The sequence below is a fragment of the Chiroxiphia lanceolata genome, chromosome 3 (genome assembly GCF_009829145.1).
Source record: "Chiroxiphia lanceolata isolate bChiLan1 chromosome 3, bChiLan1.pri, whole genome shotgun sequence".
In the NCBI taxonomy this organism is placed as follows: domain Eukaryota; kingdom Metazoa; phylum Chordata; class Aves; order Passeriformes; family Pipridae; genus Chiroxiphia; species Chiroxiphia lanceolata.
In genome coordinates, this window is record NC_045639.1 from 110,534,660 (window position 1) to 110,541,341 (window position 6,682).

The 6,682-nt window shown below is 38.2% G+C and overlaps 1 long non-coding RNA gene across 1 annotated transcript; it reads left to right on the forward strand.

Annotated features, from left to right (window-relative positions):
• Positions 1-4,442: 4,442 nt before the first annotated feature.
• Positions 4,443-6,269, forward strand: LOC116784966. Its single transcript, XR_004356322.1, has 3 exons — positions 4,443-4,657; positions 4,931-5,042; positions 5,944-6,269. It is a non-coding gene; the product is annotated as an uncharacterized LOC116784966 (long non-coding RNA).
• The last annotated feature ends 413 nt before the right edge of the window (positions 6,270-6,682 follow it).

Consider the following 6,682-nt stretch of genomic DNA (forward strand, 5'->3'; position numbering starts at 1 on the left):
GATTCCAACTCAGGGTATTCTATGTTTCTATGTAGAATGTGAAACTGCAGGAGGGACCTGCTGTCCTCTGGGGTCTGAAAATACTGCCCAAACAGCATGACCAGCCCCAACCACTCTCCTGACCATGAGGCAAAATCATTACTAAGACTGACCTGGTGGAAAGCCATATGTGGGGTATTTTGGGAATAGACTGGGCAGATGTGAAAAAAGGTAAAGGAACCATGAGCCCCAGGGCAACCAAATCCAGTCATGCAGTGTGATATGAACACAAATATTTCAGTCTGATATGCAATTTGATGCAGTCCTTGTGTAGCTACTGTGCACCACAGCCCATCTCTAGTCTAAGGATGACTTTATCAGTACCCTGATAAGCTCTTCTCCCAATTTCTATTTTTCTGAGGCTTCTAATCTGATGAATTTAAATAAAAGCCATTAGCTTGTCCTTTGCTCTCTCTTCTGCCACAGCTCGTGGGTTGTAAGGGAAAAGGATAGGGCACTGCAATAAGGACTAGGACACAGCTGAGGGTGAGGGAAGCAATGCCAACTTTATTAGGGAGAACACAGACTTATATAGGGTAGTTTAGGGGTTGGGCTCAGGTAAGGGGAGGAGGGAAGGATTGGCAGGTCTGAAGGGATTAGGATTGGGTATTATAATAAGGAGGGGTGGAGACTTTGGGTATCCGGGGGAAAGGACCAATGGGAGCTACCTCTGCACTGCGGCAAACTGCAACCAATCACAGGCAGAGGAGCGGGAAAGCAGGGGAGAACAACAGGTTCTGGCGGGAAAACTGTGAGGGGAGGAAGAAGACAACATGGTGGATATGATTTTAAAACAGCAACCAGGGGTACAAATATACTAATAAACACATAACAAGAAACTGGGGCTAACTGTGAGAAACTGGGGATAACAGAGGGTAACAGTCCAGTCCGGTTACAGCCTTTTCAGGCTGTAGATTGTCCATTCCAGTATAAAAAAGGTCCTTTTATGAGTCATAAACTCTCCTCCATGCTTGGAATCTTTCCCATTCCTCTCGCAGATGGTTCTCGTCGTCCCCAACACTCTTCCCCACTTTAGACATTCAAGTACTTTTTAAGAGCACCCATGTTACAGCTTGGCTGAACGAGACCAACAGCCTGTACCTAAATGCCTGTGGCCCCTACCGAGCCCCACCTCAATCAGGATCATGCAGCAGCAGTCAGCATAACCAGAGGTTTAGCAGGCCTGCTTTCAACTAGCCCCTGTGTCCCACAGGGACTAGTGTATCAAACTGGAACATCTAGCTCTTTATCCCTGAGATAATTAGGACATGCCTGCCCCGTGGACGTACAGGAACTTGAGCAGCTCTGCAGCTCACTCTGGAGATGAAAATGCTGTGTATTAACTGAATGCTTAGATCTTCAACAGCTTTGGCATCTCTGCACCTTGTTCCAAACTGTGGCATAAATCAGCCCTTAATGAGAGGGAAGAAACATATTTAAAAGACTGAAAAGGAATCTTAACAGAGTATTTCAACCCTGCTTCTGCAACTCTTCCTGCAGTTTCACCCTGTTTCTCTTTATTGGATCTTCATCACACCTGTAAGTTCTCAAGAATCAGTATAACACTGTGGTTATCATAAAGACCCAATAGCTCTGACTGGATTCCCGGTTAGACACAGGTTTGTTTTGAAATTCACATAAGTCAAATATACTCATTCTGTAACAACAACACAGGCTTAGATTTCCTCCCACCTCGGGAGCATTCAGGCTCTCTGTGATCAGATCTGTCAAAGGAAGATGGAAATCTCTAATTGGAAAGACAGGAATGGGCTTGAACAAGGCATCTCTCAGAAAGGCACCATGAAAGGACTGGAAAGTGAGGTCAAGCTGAGGTTTGAGCTTTGGTAAAGTGTAAAATATTCTAGTGTGCCCCTTTCCTTCCCTAAGTGTACTTCTCTCTCTTGAGTGCAGCAGAAGATTATGTGGCAGAAAAACACATCCAAGAATAACTGACATTCTTATCCTTAACACCCTTGTACTATGTCAAATTCATCTGTACACATTTTTTCTGTCCTATCTACATAAAATATTTAAATATAAAATATTTAAATATAAAATGCTGTCTAAGCTGGGGCGTTTTTTTTCTTTACGAAAAAAGGACCCAGAAAATCTGCATAGAACAATGCAGATTGCTCCTTGTTGCATTTTTTTATGTTCTCTTGGCTAGATACATTCCTGGCTTTCCTCACAAATTTCAACACAATCTAACAATTATATTTGAAAATTAATGCAATTTTTATACTTTTCAATTCCAGCATGTCTCATGATAGAGAAGGTAAAAAAGAAATTCAGGTGAGAAGGATGGGTGACAGAGATTGGTTTAAAGTACCATTGGGTGAAAAGTTAGCTACATCATGAGGTACTTAGATAGGTAAGGTTTTATCTAGAAGAGGTATATGTACTGACTCCTTAGTGCCTTCTTTTTGCATAGTACAGTGCAAATTTTCTGGCTTATGCATGTAGAATAGTATGTTGGATGGATATCATTTAGAGCAGAAGTTGGACTGTCCCTACTCTTTATGTGAAATATGCATTGTGTCTCTGTAACGAAACTCAAAGTTGTTAGACCTGGTTTCACTTGGATGAACTTGTCAAAGCAACTTTTGTTGTTCTCTATTCCTTAGATAACATCCAGTTTCATTTGATATGTATCTAATTAATGTCTATAAAGTTAGTTAAGTTCTGTCCTCCAAAACATTTGCTAAGATTTTAATTTAGATTACTTTGGTTCAGCAGGACTGATAATTAACAGCTTGTGTGGAAGATGATACTTCGTTTTGTCCATAGGCAAGGAGAAAAAGTCCATTTCCTGGAAATAGTTCTAATAGATATGAAAAAAAACACTTGAAAACATTTACAATATGATATCCCACTAAGAAATATCACTGTTGGGCTATTTAAACCAGGCCATCTTCATTTTCTATTACTCCATTAGATTCTGTAATATCTTTATTAGATCAGTCCTATAGTATTTACACAAAATCTCATGTTTTTCAAAAGGGCATAAATCTTCAGAGGCTGTAAAAACATGGTGAGTGGAGTTAAACATTCTAGTTGCTTTCATGAAATGAAATGAAAGTCCTTGCTTTTCTGTCCTCTAAAAGGGTAGTAAAGTGGTTGGGAGCACTGGCGCATGTGTAGTTTTTACTCGTTTATAATACACTTCCTTATTTATTGTGATGCCAACTTTTTAATTTTGGAAGAACTATCATCTTTTATGATGCTATTGACCATAATTTTTTCAAAACTCCACCTTATAAATCCTGGTGAAGTTTTTATATAAATCTATTTAGAAATTTTAATGACATATAAAGCTTCGATGATGAAATAAGCATTCTGTGCATTTAATATTACTGAACACAAGGGTACAACCATTAATCCATTCTCTTGAGCTGTCTTCTGTAACACTTTTGATAGAAGGGGATTAAACTTATTTCTTTAACAAGATAATATTGACAACCAGATGAATCACAGTTATAGTCATGTATGATGACTCCAGAAAACCCCCTCTTCCTCCCAGTGCTTTTGCCTTCCAGCTTACCTTGACTCACAGGCTGTTTGCTGTGTTGTCATCTGCATTTCACGGTTGAATGATGTATACCAACTTAAAAACATTCCCAACCTGCATTATAAAAGTGGCAATACTAAAACTTCTTGTGCTAAAATAGTCCAACTAAATGGGTACTTTTTTCTTGAGCATTATTCCAGGATAGATCATTGTGTGCTCTAATTAATAAGTAAACAGTATGTTCCTCCTATTCCCCCATGGATTATGGTAAAAGGAACGTAGCAGAAGGCATTTTTCCTAGCCTAAAACTTATGTTGCCACATTAACTATGTTTAAGCACTGAAATATTGATCGAAGAGAGTTTTGAGCTAAAGAGCAAGAAGTTTATAATGGTGTGTCAAAGGAAAGGTAGGTCTGATGAGCACATTTCAAGTATGACTTTCTGCTGTGAAAATGTTGCAAAGTATTTAAATAATGAAACTGGAGCAAGAATTGGAAGTTTATTTTCTCACTTTCTTCCCATATCCCAAGGCAATACAGATGTCACATCTTTGCTGTTTCCCCACTCCCTAAAAATTACATCAGCATTAAAAGGCAAATGTCTACTTAATATTTATACAAAGAAAGACTCTGACGGGTAACATTTCATCTAAAATGCTTTCTCGTTAAAAAAATTGTATCAGGAACATAATGCCTTGCAAGTTTATCTAGGCCAGAAGTCTAATCAAATTAACACCACTTCAGTGCTAATGAGGACTTGTAGTCATTCACCTTAATTAGCCATTCTGAATAAATATATTTTTAGCACCATGCCATTTAGGTAGCTCAGTTCTATAATCCTGTCCAACTTCTCATGACCTGAGTGATGAAGTCACAGAGGCAGAAGGAACATCAGCAGAGGAAGAAGTTTTGATGCTCCCCTTACACTCTTAACAAAAACCAGGTCATGTCCTTGGTGAATGTGTTCCCAATATAAAATGGAAATGTTCACAGTAATATGTAGCTATATTTGAAGCACTGAATGGGACTTGCAGATTGGGGGCTGCACAGACCCAGTGGGATCTGTAGCTTCTGGGAGCTGCAAATGTAGAACAGCAAGAGAGATGGCCTGTGAGTGTACACAAAGATTGGATTCACCTACTGGTCTCTCATTTATTTTGGATTTTCCTTCTGAAAGGGGAGGTTCACTGTATGTTATAAAGCTGTCAACGTAAACTTTCTGTGAAAATAAATACTCTGTATATGTGTATGGGTATCTGTTTTACATTAAGAACAGACCATGGTTGCTATGTTTGAAAATTCACCATATTTTATTCTTGGTGACATTTTGCTTTGATATAATCACTTCAATTATGTTTGGATTTTTTTATCATAGATTTACAGAATGGTTTGGGATGGAAGATCATCTTGTTCCAATTCGCCAGCCATGGGCAGAGAACCTTTCACTACAGGACAAGTCATACTACCAATTCTCTTAGAATAAACCACATAACATGTAGGTTCATTCCAATCAATTACAAGAGTATTTCAGTTTACTTAACACCTATGAGCTCCATTTTAGCTGCAGGATTCAGTCCATACAATTAAGATGAAATGAGGTGTTCACTACTTGCTCAAATTCAAATGTAAATAAATCCCTTTAACTTTACTAAGAACTTGACAGGCATTACATGGAGAAAATAGGCTTAAACCAGATGGGAAACAGTTTGTTTCACTTCCATGGTTTTTCCTTGATCCACTCAAAGTTTTTGAGACAGGAAGAAGACAGACTGGGGATCTTCATGTTTATAGATTCCAGAGGGAAACTCTTTCAAGTTGTCATTTAAAGCAAATGCTCTGCCAATTATGGATATTTTTCAGATGGGGGTTTTGCATTATTATGAATTAATGTCACAAACACAGTCTCACATTCCTCTTTCTTTATTGGGAATAGTCATTATTTTGGAAGAAAAATCTTTCAGCATTTGTAACTCTAAAGCTGATTCTGTAAACCCTTTAGTCACTGTACTGTACATATCATTCTGTGCAGATGCAGTGACAATCCTTGCTGTATGGGTATCCTCAAATAAATGGCTAAGATTTGCTAAACTAAAAGAAAAATATCATTATTTAATGATTCAAGTCCAGAATAGGAGAAACCTCCTTCATAAATTTTCTCTAGAAGTAAAGCAAATTACGATTTTCCTCACCACAAACAAATCTTCCCATGGCAGTCTTTGACAGTAATTGCAAGATATATGGATTCAGATTGCAGGTCTAACATGAATTTAGATACTAAAAATAATTCTTAAGGAAAAAGAAATGGCTGAGGAATGGCATAGAGTTGGTAGAGGTACTACCATTTTTGTGCAGACTCTGAGTTTTTGACAACAGTATCTTTATTCCCCCCCTCACAGTGATGAAGCAGCAGACCAAATGGAGGAAGCTCTCCTGTCAGACCGGCTTTCAAATTAATGAGAGAAGGAAATCAGTGCTTCATGACAATACACTGGGTGCTGCTAACTGTTCAGGAAATTGTTCTGGTTTGTCCTTACTCTGGTGCTGACTCACTCTTGCTCCTTGAGCCCATCACTGCAGACGTCTCAGGATTATTCAATTCCTTTAGACATCTCTATGACTAAAGTTTGATTAAAGTTTGCAGACAACTGATATTCAGAGCTTCTAATTGATGGTCCAGAAAAGAAGTAATTTTAAATAGTCTTGTGCCTCTAAAAATTGTGATCCTGAGTTATCTCTTTATGTTTTGTTTCCCACATATTTGGGAACTGTCACACTGAAACCTGTATGACCTCCACTATGTGTGAGTGCAAAAAGGGAGAAGATTCCAGGTAAAATGCATAACTTTATCCACATGCATTTTCTGTTTCTTTCCTAACACAGTGTAGGATTTCATTTTTTTTACAATTATATGGGTTTGAAGTGGAAGCTTAAAATATATTTTTAGTTCCTATAAAGAGCACAGAGCTGAGAATCAACCAATGGTTAGCTGAAAAGATTGTTATACAGTTTTAGTTTATTGGTAAAAGTGAGTCAAAATTCGCAAAGAGAGGAAATACCGTTTCTTACTGACATCTGGAAAAATACACAACCTTTTATATTCACTGAGACCTTGGTTCTAAAGCAGAACTAGAGACC